We start from the raw sequence: 12,569 nt of genomic DNA, 5'->3' as shown, positions 1-12,569 counted from the left end.
GAGAAGGATATCATGCTTGGTAAAGTGGGGGGTCAATGAATAAGAGGAAGACCCCCAACACAATGGACTGACACAGTGACAGCAGCAATGGGCTCAAGCATCGCAACAATTGAGAGGTTGGCACAGGATAGGGCAATGTTTCATTGTGTTATGCTTATAAGGTTGCTACAATTCAGTACTGATTCGATGGCACCTAACAACAACAATAATTAGTGAGAGACCCAGTTGAAATGTTACAATTGATTCAAATCAGAATTCAGAATGCTGAGATGAATTTATAGATGGTACAAAATGAACCAGTAATCAGTTGCATTCCATCCAAAAAAAAATTCCTTTGCAGTTCAATGGACAAGTATCTTTTTCATATGAAAGTAGTGAGAGGCGCAGGCTTCCCAAAGAACCAGATGCCCGGGATGGGTATGTCAGAGAGGACACTCAGTGATCTTGTTGCCTTTTTAGACTCACAATTTTCCTGACACCATATTACCCAGTTTTATCTTCTTTCCAGCACTTCCCAGAATCCCACCTTACTTTTTTGCCTGTTTCTTTTTTTTCTCACTTGCATCGTGTTTGAATTAGGTATCTGGAAGGCAGGCATTTTTCCATGTTCACAGGGGTATCTCTAGCTTCTAGAAGGGTGTCTGGCACATAGCAACTGCTCAATAAGTCCTTGTTGAGCCCCTTTGAAGGACATTTGTACACAGTGAGTCAAAAATTATCCACACTCCAGTTCTATTAAAATACACGTCCATGTCCACAGCTGATGACAAAATTGAGCATGCACCTGAAGTGATTCTGTCGAATAGACAAGTGACAGTGGGTTATGTGGCAAATGAGTTGCAAATTAGCCATGTCGCTGACTATGAAATGATCCACGACAAGTTTTGGTTTTGAAAAGTTTGTTCAAGATGCATACTAAAACAGCTCATAGAAGAGCATAGACAGAAGTGTTTGGACATCTGCAAACACAATTTGGACCAATAGCCAAAGGAAGGTAAAAGTTTCTTTTAAAAAATCATTATTGGTTACAAGACATGGATTCATCACTATGAGCCTGAGAGTAAATAGAGTATGGAATGGAAACATCCTCAATTGCCAACCAAGAAAAAGTTCAAAAGTCAACCATCTGACCAGCCTGGAACAGCTAGAGCAACAGAAAATACATCTTAAAAGAAAGATCAGCAGGAAAAACCCAAAACAAAAATGGCAGTATGATTGGCTACCACAAGAAAAAGTAATCTGTTTTCTGGGAAGCCATCAAGACAAGCAATCAAGTCGCTTTAAGGACAAACCTCCCTCCCTCCAAGACTGAAACTCAAAGGAAACACACAAGCAGGTATGCACACTTGCTGGTGACATTGGTCTACTGGAGAGTGGAAGAGGGGAAAAAGCAGCAATGAAGTAATGGGCTGAGTTCAACCACATTCCATAGACTCCCTCGGACCTGGAGATGAGAGAGAGAAGAGGAAGGGCTGGTTGGTCTAAAGTGTGATGAGACCTGGGGACACCTGAGTCCATGGACAAGGACATAACCACAGAGGGCGAGAGCTGAGAGTGAAACATCCAGCTGATATGAAGTGAGGGGAGATGCACAAGAACACCAAAACGTACAGATAGTACCCATTTGACCTAGCCTTGATGGCTTGATAATCAGAACTTGCCGGGGTCTGGCATCGACAAGGGGGTGAGTACACGAAGGTGGGGTGTCTCGCGACGATAGAGAGAGAGAGACAGACAGAAAACAGACACAAAGAAGACAGACACACAGGTTTGATGCAAGCTGCCAGACAGACTGCTCGGTGGCAGACATTGCACACAGAACTAACTCTAGGTGAGATGTCTGGAGAGACAAGAGAGAAAAAGAAACACTCGGAGACCAGAGTGGATGCAAAACCGGCAGACAGACTCTCCATGGCCCTGCAAGCAGTAATGCATGCGGGCTTCAGTCTGTGTCTGTCTTTTATTTCAGGGAGGGACCTTACACAAAGGAAGGAGGGATTAAGACATGGTACAGAAGTGAAATGTGATTAATCATTCAAAACAAGACAAAATGATTTATAGGAACAAATTTCTAAAACATACATCACAAATTGTCTTGATAATCTAACATCCTTAATTTTCCAGAAATTCAAGCAAATTCATATAGTATTTTTCAGGTTCGAATCCTAGGGCAGCAGCTCGAGGTTTCTCAAGGCTAATTAACATACCTATAGCACCTAATCTTCAATGGGTAAAGGTGAAAGGGATTTCAAAAGGTCTGAAGAAAGTCAAGCTGTTTCAGGTACCTGGCTTAAGCTTTCAGGAGGAAGGAGAACATATAGGTCAAACTGATTAAACCCAGGGCGGTCCGAGGGAGTTGCCACCATTGTCCTTTAATCCAATATTCCCAGAATTTACCACTCCACCCCAAGTGAATACCCTGGGAAGTTCCTCTCCAGAACCTCCCTGCTTAATCCCAGTAAACCTGTCCTTGTTCGTCCTCTGAGGAAGTTTTACTGTCTCGGTTCTAGGGCAAAATTTGGCTTTATTAATGTACATGGATAATCAAGAGCTCATGTTCTAAGTTAATATAAAACATAACTGAATAATCAAATAAGGAACAGTTCTGACACTCTTAAAGTTTTATGAGGCCTGTAAGCCTTTTGGTCCCCATCAAGAACTCAACTAGAGGAAGATTTAAAAAACAAATTTTTTTTACAAAGGAAGTGAGGGTAAATTACTACAATTTGATGAACTTGACCTACACTCGTGGATGTAACTCAAAATATCAACAGAGAGGGAATGAGTCTTCATATCAAGTGTCAATCCTATCCCCTCTGTATACAGGGTGGATAGGGACTGACAACTTATTGGCTACCTAAAATCAGGGGCGATAAAGGCATAAAGTAACTGACATACAGGTTTTCAAGAGAGAGTTTAGTTAATAGTATGTGGGGGAAGATAGAGTCCCCACTGAATGGTTTTCATCTTATCTAAACGGGTCTGGTGATTAGAGATGGAGATGGGATTCTTATGATTCAACAGTGAGTAACTGTTATCATGACTAATTGCAACTGTAGCAACTGTAAAGGTAGAAGTTTTGTATCAAAAACGGGGGAGTAGTTAGTCTTACAGTCTGGAAACAGAGGACCCTAGGACCATCAAGGGAGAAGAGCACAAGCAGAATGAGGGACCCTATCCAGAGAAGCAGTGACACCAGAGATGAAGACATGGAGAGAGGGAGCAGCTGAGGACTGAGGGACATGGAAAGAGAGGGACTGAGAGCTGGCAGCCGGGAGGCAGACTTGCAGAATGTGCACTTTAGTTGTTTAAATTATTATATATTCCTGAGTGTTTTTGTGTACATCTCCCCACCCCACCCCACTCTAAAAAAAACAGAGGGAATGGAAGCAAATACTGTTGAATGATGATGCACGCAGGAAATTGTAAACATTGCAATGAAACGATGGTGTAAAGCCGATGTTCCCCCATGTAAATGATCACTCAGTACACTAAATAAATTTAACAAAAATATGTCAACCATCAGCTGGAAAATTGATGCTTACAGTTTTCTGGAATTCTCAAGGGCCAGTATTGGAACACTATCAGGAAAAAGGTTCACCAGTCAACAGTGCTCATTACAGTGAGATGCTCACTGAAGAGCTGAAACCTAAACTTTGGATTAAACACAGAGTACTGCTATCCAAGGGCCTTGTGATCTTGCACAGCAATGCATCTCCACACACCTCTGCCCATACTGCTGACACTCAGCAAAAACTTCATTTTGAGGCATTAAAGCATCTTCCCTATAGTCCTATCTTGCACCACTGCACTTTGACCTGTTTGGTTCCTTGAAAGCAGCTCTTGGAGGAAGAAGACTCACCTCTGATGAACACAGCTGTGTATTTGTGCCTTGCAGCTCAGCCTAAAACATTTTTTGATAAAGAAATAATGAAGGCTTGTTGACAGATGGACAAAGTGTATTGAAAAGCAAAGAGATTATGTAAAAAATGATGCATTTGTCTTTTCTAAAAGTTGATTAAATTCTACAGCCAGAGTGCAGATAATGTTTGACTCACCTTTGTATTTTAGGAGACAGCTGAAAAGAGATAATTGCTTAACCTAAAGAATACATTCTGGTAACCAATGAGGAGAGGGAAGAGGGTTTCATGGACACTCCGGGTGTGGAGCTGTAGGAGCAGCACTGGACTGTGAACCACAGGGTCAGCAGTTGAAATCCACCAGCTGCTACTTAGAAACCAAGAGGGCCTGATACTAGTGGGGGTAGGTGGGGAAGAGGTGTTCTCTGGTTGAGGTCACTCAGTGCTTCCCAAACTCACACATTCTGAAACTGCCCCTGAAGTCCAGGGTTGCCTCACAGAGAGGGACAGTGACTGCCCATGCCACACAGCAAGTCAGTAACTCAGACAACCAGAGTCTGGGTCTACTGTCTCCCCCTTCTTCGGCTTTTCCGTAGGAGTTGCCATTTCAGGACCTTTGAGGAGCCTGGAGATGGAGGTGCAAGAGATCTTGGGAGCGTTGTTGCTGTTGTTGTTAAGAGCCATCGTGCCATTCTACCTCATAGCAACTGTTTCCAAGGAGCAGCTGGTGTTTGAACTACCGACCTTACAGTTCAAACCGACGTTGTGGTCCACTGCTTATCCTACAGATCCATACCAGGAGTCCTTTGGCAGAGTAGGGGTGTCCTTATGTCTACAGGACGTCCCTTGGAGACTGGCGCCCTTGTGGCCATGAGGTCATCCAGACCCTGGGTGAGGTTAGGGAATGAAGAGGTTGAGGGAAGATATTGTGGGGGTCGGGCTATCGATCTCACCGAGCAAGTAAGTAGGAAGGGAGCAATAAAGGAGAGATGAGTCATGAAATGACGGAATAAGGGAAAGGGAGAAGTAATCTGCGGGCGTTTCGCAGGGTTGGGCACTAGCGACACTTGTCAGGAGCCATGGCAGACCCGACTCTACTCCTACCAGGCTCAGGCTAACCCGGAGCCAGAGGAAATGAGTTAACCACACAGACAGGAAACTGCAGTTCTGGCAAATGCCCGGAGGGAGAACACGGCACGCGTACTGAGGGCGTGCGTTATCCAAGCTTCACTTGGTCTGGGGCGCCAGCAAACAGACAGTTTAAGCCTGTGCTGATATACGGGCTTAACTACAGCATGCAGAAAACACACAAGGGCTTGTATACAGACATGCAAGAATGTTTGCAGATATGTAGAAATCAAGTCGATAGGAGTAATAAATTAATGTTTATTGATCTTTTGGGCTTTCAGATTCCCCAGCACGCCGCAAGCGCCCTCTGCCGTCACACACGCACACAATCTATGCTCCTCCCAGTCTCATCACGACCTGCTCCTTCCAACTAGCGCGAGATGGTGTATTTAGCTCCTCCCCACGCCGGGCGGAGAACAAGGCGCCTACTATGGATTACGCATGCTCACTCAGTGAAGCGTCCGAAGGGATTTGTTTGGGTGAGACTGTTCGGCAAAAGACGTCCAAGCAGTCAGGATGGCCGAGCGGTCTAAGGCGCTGCGTTCAGGTCGCAGTCTCCCCTGGAGGCGTGGGTTCGAATCCCACTTCTGACAAAGTGACTTTTTTTTTTTTTTACGTTTCATTGATAGTTTAATGGCTGTAGTGTGGCGTTGTAAGATAAGGACTCAACCGTAAGGTCGGTATGAGCTCCGGGGTCAGCGGTTCAAACTGACCAGCTGCTCCTTGGAAACGCTGTACAGTTTCGCTATGAGTCGGAACCGATTGCACGGCTCTTAACGGCTGCAGATTATGGGTTACTTAATGCTTATGTGATTTTAATATTCTTTCTTTACAAGTACTATGTTTTCTTCTTAACATTTAGTTTACTCTGAACTATAAAGAAAATCCAGCTGTGTGCCTCAGAAGCTCTCGCAATGTAGTCAAAAGTGGTCCAAAATATTGAAAGAGTGTAAAACGGAGTTGTCAGAAGTGGGATTCGAACCCACGCCTCCAGGGGAGACTGCGACCTGAACGCAGCGCCTTAGACCGCTCGGCCATCCTGACTCCTGGGGAGGGTTTTAGCAAGACTTGATGTAATCCATGATGTGTTGCGCCAGAGTTCAAACAGTTTTAAACACAGACACCTACCGACGACAATATACTAAATAACACCTATGCAACTGTTCTTAACCCTTCATAACTGAATTATTTTCTACTTTGACTGTTTTGTTAATACTATGTATTTTCATTAATGGAAGGCGTGCTGAAATCAAGAGAAAAAAATTTTAGGTGCTGTAGATTTTTGACAAGGAGCCCTCATAGCGTAATGAATTGTGAACTAGGCTGCTAACTACAAGGTCAGCAGTTTGAAAATCCTGTTGTCTCTTTTTGTTGTTTTTCATTTATTTCTGCTCTAACCTTTACTTTACTGCTGTTTTTCTAATTGTTGGAGATATTGGGTTAAGGTGTTGATTTGGGCTCTTCTTTTTCGATGGGTGCATTTACTGCTATAAATGGCCCTCTGAGCCCTGCTTTTGCAGGGGTCAGAGGTTTCAGTAAATTGTGTTTTCGTTCTCATTTGACTCAAGGAATTTGTTTCATTTTTTATTCTATTACCTAGCAGCTTTTAGGCAGGGTGTTGTTCAATTTCCATGTCTTTGATGTTTTTCCCTTGGTCTTCTTACTGTTGATTTCTAATTTTACAGCATTGTGATCGTAAAGGATACTTTGTAGTATTTTGATGTTTTTTAATTTACTGAGGTTAGTTTTGTGTTCTAACATACGGTCAATTCTGAAGAATGCTCCATGTGCACTGGAAAAGAATGTATATTGTGCTGTTGTTGGGTTAAGTGCTCTGTATATGTCTATGAGGTCAAGTCAGTTGATTGTGTTTAGTTTTTCTGTATCTTTGTTGAATTTCTTTCTAGTTCTGCCATTTATCAAAGGCGGTGTATTAAAATCTACTATTGTAGAGTTGTCTATTTCTTTCTTCAGTTCTATTAGAGTTTGATTTATGTATTTTGAGGCTCTTTCATTAGGGGCATAGATATTTATTACGGTTGTGTCCTCTTGTTCAGTCGATCCATTAATCATGAGATAATGTCCTTCTTTGTCTCTTATACTGGTTTTTGCCTTAATGTTTATTAACTAGATTTTAGATTAAAATTGCCTGTCCTGCTCGTTTCTGATTGCCACTAGCTTGATATGTTTTTATATCTTTTCTTTTTAGTCCAGTTCTGTCTTTGTGTTTAAGATATGTCTCTTGTAACCAACATATTGAAGGATCATGTTTTCTTATCCATTCTGCTAACTCTCTCTTGACTGATATGTTTAATTTCTTGACATTCAGTGTCATTTATCGATAAGTGAAATGATTGCTGTCATTTTTCTGTGTTTTTCTGTGATACTGCTGGTTTCTTTGTTCCACATAATTTTCTGTGCTGAGTACATTTTGTTTGTGGGGTGTCTTTTCATTTTCTTCATTTCTGTTGTGTTAATGTCTACTAAATCTTTCTTTGAGGTTTCCCTCAATTTAATTTATTTATTTAAAATTAATTAATTAATTTTCTTTTAGGTTTCCCTCAATTATTTTTTAATTATTAAAAAATAATCATTTATTAATTCTCCTCCTCCCCCCATTTAAAAAACTGTTTTATCTTGAAATCCTCACCATTTTTAAGTTCTGGATCTACACTATTCCCTCTTTTTACTTTGTAGTTGACTTCACTATAAATTGATACCTCTGGTTCCTTTATTCAGTCTTACAGGTTTGTTTTACTTTAAATACATCTACATCTGGATTGAGTTCTGGGTGTTGTCATGTAGGGTAATCTCAGGTTGTTGTCTGCTGTTGTTGGTTCTCAGTCTAAAGAGCACCCTTTAGCATTTTTTGTAAAGTTCATCTTGTTATTACAAATTTCTTTGATTTCTGTTTATCTTGAAATGTCCTAAATTCACCATCATATTTGAGAGACAGCTTTGCTGGGTATGTGATTCTTGGTTGGCAATTTTTTTTCTTTCAGAATTTTGTATTGCCATCCTATTACCTTCTCACCTGCATGGTTTCTGCTGAGAAATCAGAACTTAGTCTTATTGGTTCTCCTTTGTATATAGCTTTTTGTTTTTTCTGAACTGCTCTTAGGATTCTTTCCTTGTCTTTGATTTTGGAATATGTGATTATGATGTCTTGGTGATTTTCTTTTGGATCTATCCTGTTTGGGGTTCATACAGCTTCTTGGATGCTTATCTTCTCATCCTTCATGATATTAGGGAAGTTTTCTTTCAACAACTCTTTGACAATTTTCTCTGTGCTTTTTACTGTCTGTTTCTGTTCTGGAATTCCGATTACCTTGTTCTTTTAGTATACTGTTGTTGTTGTCAACTGCCATTGAGTCAGTTCCAACTCATAGTGACTCTGTATAGGGTTTCCAAGGAACTGCTGGTGAGTTTGAACTGCTGACCTTGTGGTTCACAGTTCGGTACTGATACTACGGTGCCACACCAGAAGTCTTCTAGCATATTAATATTGAGAGATTTATCTTCAAGTTTACTAATTTGGGACTTCTATTGCTTTGAATCATTTCCTTTGCCCTTTCAGTATTTTGTCCACTTCAGAAATCTTATTATTAATCTCCTGGATTTCTAATTGCAGGGTTTGTATTGTTTCCAAATTTGCATTTACATTGTCTGTTTGCTCTTGTAGCAATTTCCTGAATTCTTTTAAAGTTTTTTTTCTGTGTTCTCCTTGCTTTCCTTGATCTTTCTGTGAATTCTTTGTAGGTATTAAAATATCATTAGTTTAAACTCTTTTTCTGTTAGTTCCATTACCTTTTCATCCTCAGAATTTTTTTAACCTGCATCTTGGTTATTTGTTTGTGCCATTCTCTCTTGCTTCTTTGTGTAAGTTAAAATTGTCTGTTGTCTCTGGGACATTGTGGTGTTTTCATATTTGTATTTCATTGATGATTTATGTCACCAACTGCCTCCTGTAAGTGTAGTTAGAGAGTGGAGGTATGTGCACCATTCTTCATCTGTTCACCTCTGTTTAGGGTGGGTTTGGCTGCTGTCTATCATGCTCACAGAGTATGGGCGCTGGCATTGGCTCTTGCCTAGTGAGTGGAGCTGCAGAGGATATGGTTGAGGTTGGGCTGTATGGACACTGTTGGTTGCTGTCTCCTGTTGGGTGGGAAAGAGGAGAAAACTTTGGGGGTCTCCTGTAAGCCAAGGATCTCACAAGGTGGGTGTAGAAGGGATGTGACAATTGCATCCCTGGCCCTAGATGGAGTTCCTATTGGTGTCAATGTTATCTATGTTTAGGGCATTCAGTCTGGACGTAGTTCAAAGAGAGAGTTGATAGAGCTGGTTTCATTGTCTGTTATGACCACGGGTAGCTGGGGCAGGGTGACTGGTTAAATGCTGCTCTGATGGTTCTGCAGGTTCTGTAGGTCCTAAGTCAAGCCCACCTGAATCTAGGCACCAAATTGGCACACAAAAGTGTTGCAGCCAGTCTGCCTCACATTGGCATGGCTCCCAACCACGTGGCTCCAAACTCCCAGAGAGCAGGGTCTGTGCTGTGGTTAAATGAGGGTGGGAACTGACCACACCTCTGATTACCAGGGGAACATTCAACAAAAGAAGGAATTGCACCTTTCCAGTCACCTGTGTGACTGCTCTGCCAGGTCACCTTCTGTTGCCAAAGTTGTTTACAAAGATTTAAGCTGGTCACGCGCATCTGGCTGGCCATTCACCAGTCCGTTTCCCCTCTCTCGCAGACCCTGCTCAGCTTCTCCTTCCAGCAAGTAGTACTCAGCCTGCGTCTCTAACCTTTCTTCTGAAGTTCAGAGTTTCCGAATTTGCATCTGTGTCTGCTTTATTTGGTCACTCATATCTTTCTTGTAGAGGGTCTGTGTAATGCATTTGCCTAGTCCGCCATCTTGCTGGAAGTCCAGCTCACTGTGGTTTTGGTTTTGATGTTGTTTTTAAGTTCTGGCTTATTACAACTCTGTATAGGGTTTCCAAGGAGAGGCTGGTGGTTAGCAGTCTAGTGTTTATCCTACAGTGCCACACCAGAATTCTAGTCATTTTGATAAAGAAGGAGATTTGTTGGGTCATGGAAGAGAGAGATGGGAGGCAGGGTACTGTGTCTCAATCAGCAACAGCTCCCTGTGTTTTTCCTCTAAGCTTGTTAGATGATTGTAATGAGTGAATTATTTAGGTAATTCGTTGTTTCTAGCAGCCTCCCACCACAACTGCTCTCAGCACCGCACAGCCGAAGCCACTCTGGTGCTTTAGCTGAAACTCTGGTGCCTCATGCATAGTAGGGCCCAGAATTGCTGCATGATGAAAGGAACAAAAACCACAACCCCAGTTAACCAAAAAAAAAAAAAATTTACACATCATAGGGAAGCCTCGTGACAAATTATTAAGTGAAAAAAATCTAGGTGCAAACCTGATCTTAAGAGTTTGAATTTATACTTTTTTTGGGGGGTGGTGAAATATAGATAACAAAAAATTCTGCCATTTTAACAGTAACAATTCAGTGACATTAGTTACAATTTCATTGTTGTTGTTGTTAAGTGCCATCAAGTCTATTCCAACTCATAGTGACCCCGTATGTGGTCTCTGAGTAGTAGCTGGTGTGTTTGAACTGCTGACCTTGTTGTTTGCAGTCCAGTGCCGATCCACAGCACTATACCAGAAGTTCTCAAAATCAATACCAACAATGATACGTCACATTGATAGTATGCACCCTTGGTGTCCTCCACCAAAAAACACATTCTTCAGTCTAACCATGAGAAGAACAGTAAACCTATACCAACTGAGGAACATTCTAGAAAATACCCAGGCAGTCCTCCTGAGAACTGACACAGTCATCAAAACTAAGAAAAGCCTGTAAAATGGCCACAGGCAAGGTAAATCGAAAGAGATATGACAAATAAATTTAATTCCTGGATGGAATCCTGGAACAGAAAAAGGACATTAAGAAATATGAATAAATTATTATTATTTGTTGTTGTTGTTGTTGAGTGCCGTGGAGTCTCCTAACCACTATGCTACCAGAGTAGTATGGATATGAGACAATTGAAAATACCGTGGCTCGGTATCATGCACAGCTTAGTCCACAAACGGATATAAAGAGATCGTGTGCAGCAGATTTGCTGAATGCTATAAATACATCCTTTGATTTCTTGACTTCTGCTTCTGTAAATGTTGATTTGGGTCCAAGCAAAATGACGTCTTTGACAACTTCAATCTTTTCTCCATTTATCATGATTTTATTTACTGGTCCAGTTGTAAGGATTTTTGTTTTCTTTACATTGAGGTGCAATCCATACTGAAGGCTATTTTAAATATTTTAATTTCTCTTTGCTTCCAGCAGGCAAGGTGGTATCATCTGCATATCACAGATTGTTAAAGAATCTTTCTCCAATTTTTATGCCACATTTTTCTTCATATAATCCAGTTTCTCGAATTATTTGCTCAGCATACAGATTGAGTAAGTATGGTGATAAGATATAACCCTGACACACACCTTTCCTGATTTTAAAACATTCAATGCCCCCTTGTTCTGTTAGAACAACTGCCTTTTTGTTTATTTACAGGTTCCTCATTAGCACAATCAAGTGTTCTGGAATACCCATTCGTCACAATGTTATCCATAGTTTGTTATGACCCACACAGTTGAAAACCTTGCATAGTCAACAAAGCACAAATAAACATATTTCTGGTATCCTCTACTTTTGGCCAAGGTCCATCTGATGTCAGTAATAATATCCCTACTCCATGCCTTCGTCTGAATCCAGCTTGAATTTCCGGAAGTTCCTTGTTTATGTACTGTTGCAACAACTTAAAAATTATCTTCAGCAAAATTTGGCTTGCATGTGATATTAATGATACTGCTCAATAACTGGCAGTTAAACTGTAATAATCCCCGTGGTATGATAAGCCCTGATCTGATGCAATTGTTGTAAATCATCATTTTTATGATGTTAATGAGACTGGATGAAATCTCACTTTTATTATGTTAATGAGACTGGATGAAATGAGACTAGATGAAGATTAGGTTGTATCTTGAATCACTCTCTTTTGAAGTATTAATGAGATTAAATAGGCAAACAGAGCTCAGCGGGACCTTCTACCACCAAGAAGGAAAAGCCAGGAGTGGTGTGTATCCCTTGGACCCTGTGATCCAGACGAAGATTGTCGCCCAAACACATGAAGATCTCTAAGGAATATCGGAGCTGCAAGATGCTGAAAGGAGACAAGGAATTTTCTCTGAGCTGACAAAGAGAGAAAGCCTTCCCCTAGAGCCTGCATTCTGAATTAGCTTCCTAAACTGTAAGAGAACCAATGTGCTAGTTCAAGTTTTTTGCTAGTTAAAGTATTTGCCAGTTAAAGGCATCCACTTGTCGCATTTCTGTTCTAGCAGTACTAGATAACTGAGACACAAATGCAAGTACACTTTTTGCCTAGTGAAGATACAATAGACACCACCTGGTGGTAGAAGCCAGTTTTACATCTATTAACAAATTCATTTCAGCATTCCTGTGTGCGTGCAGCTAATTGGATTCTCTTTTGAACTAGATTCCGCCCCCCCCCATT

The 12,569-nt window shown here is 41.2% G+C and overlaps 2 non-coding genes across 2 annotated transcripts; one reads left to right on the top strand and one right to left on the bottom strand.

Annotated features, from left to right (window-relative positions):
- Window positions 1-5,498: 5,498 nt before the first annotated feature.
- Window positions 5,499-5,581, top strand: TRNAL-CAG. The gene has a single exon. It is a non-coding gene; the product is annotated as a tRNA-Leu (tRNA).
- A 368-nt stretch (window positions 5,582-5,949) lies between these two features.
- On the bottom strand, window positions 5,950-6,032 carry TRNAL-CAG. The gene has a single exon. It is a non-coding gene; the product is annotated as a tRNA-Leu (tRNA).
- Window positions 6,033-12,569: the final 6,537 nt, after the last annotated feature.

Source organism: Chrysochloris asiatica, unplaced genomic scaffold, assembly GCF_000296735.1.
Source record: "Chrysochloris asiatica unplaced genomic scaffold, ChrAsi1.0 scaffold00055, whole genome shotgun sequence".
NCBI lineage: Eukaryota > Metazoa > Chordata > Mammalia > Afrosoricida > Chrysochloridae > Chrysochloris > Chrysochloris asiatica.
This window is presented reverse-complemented; position numbering and strand designations above follow the sequence as displayed.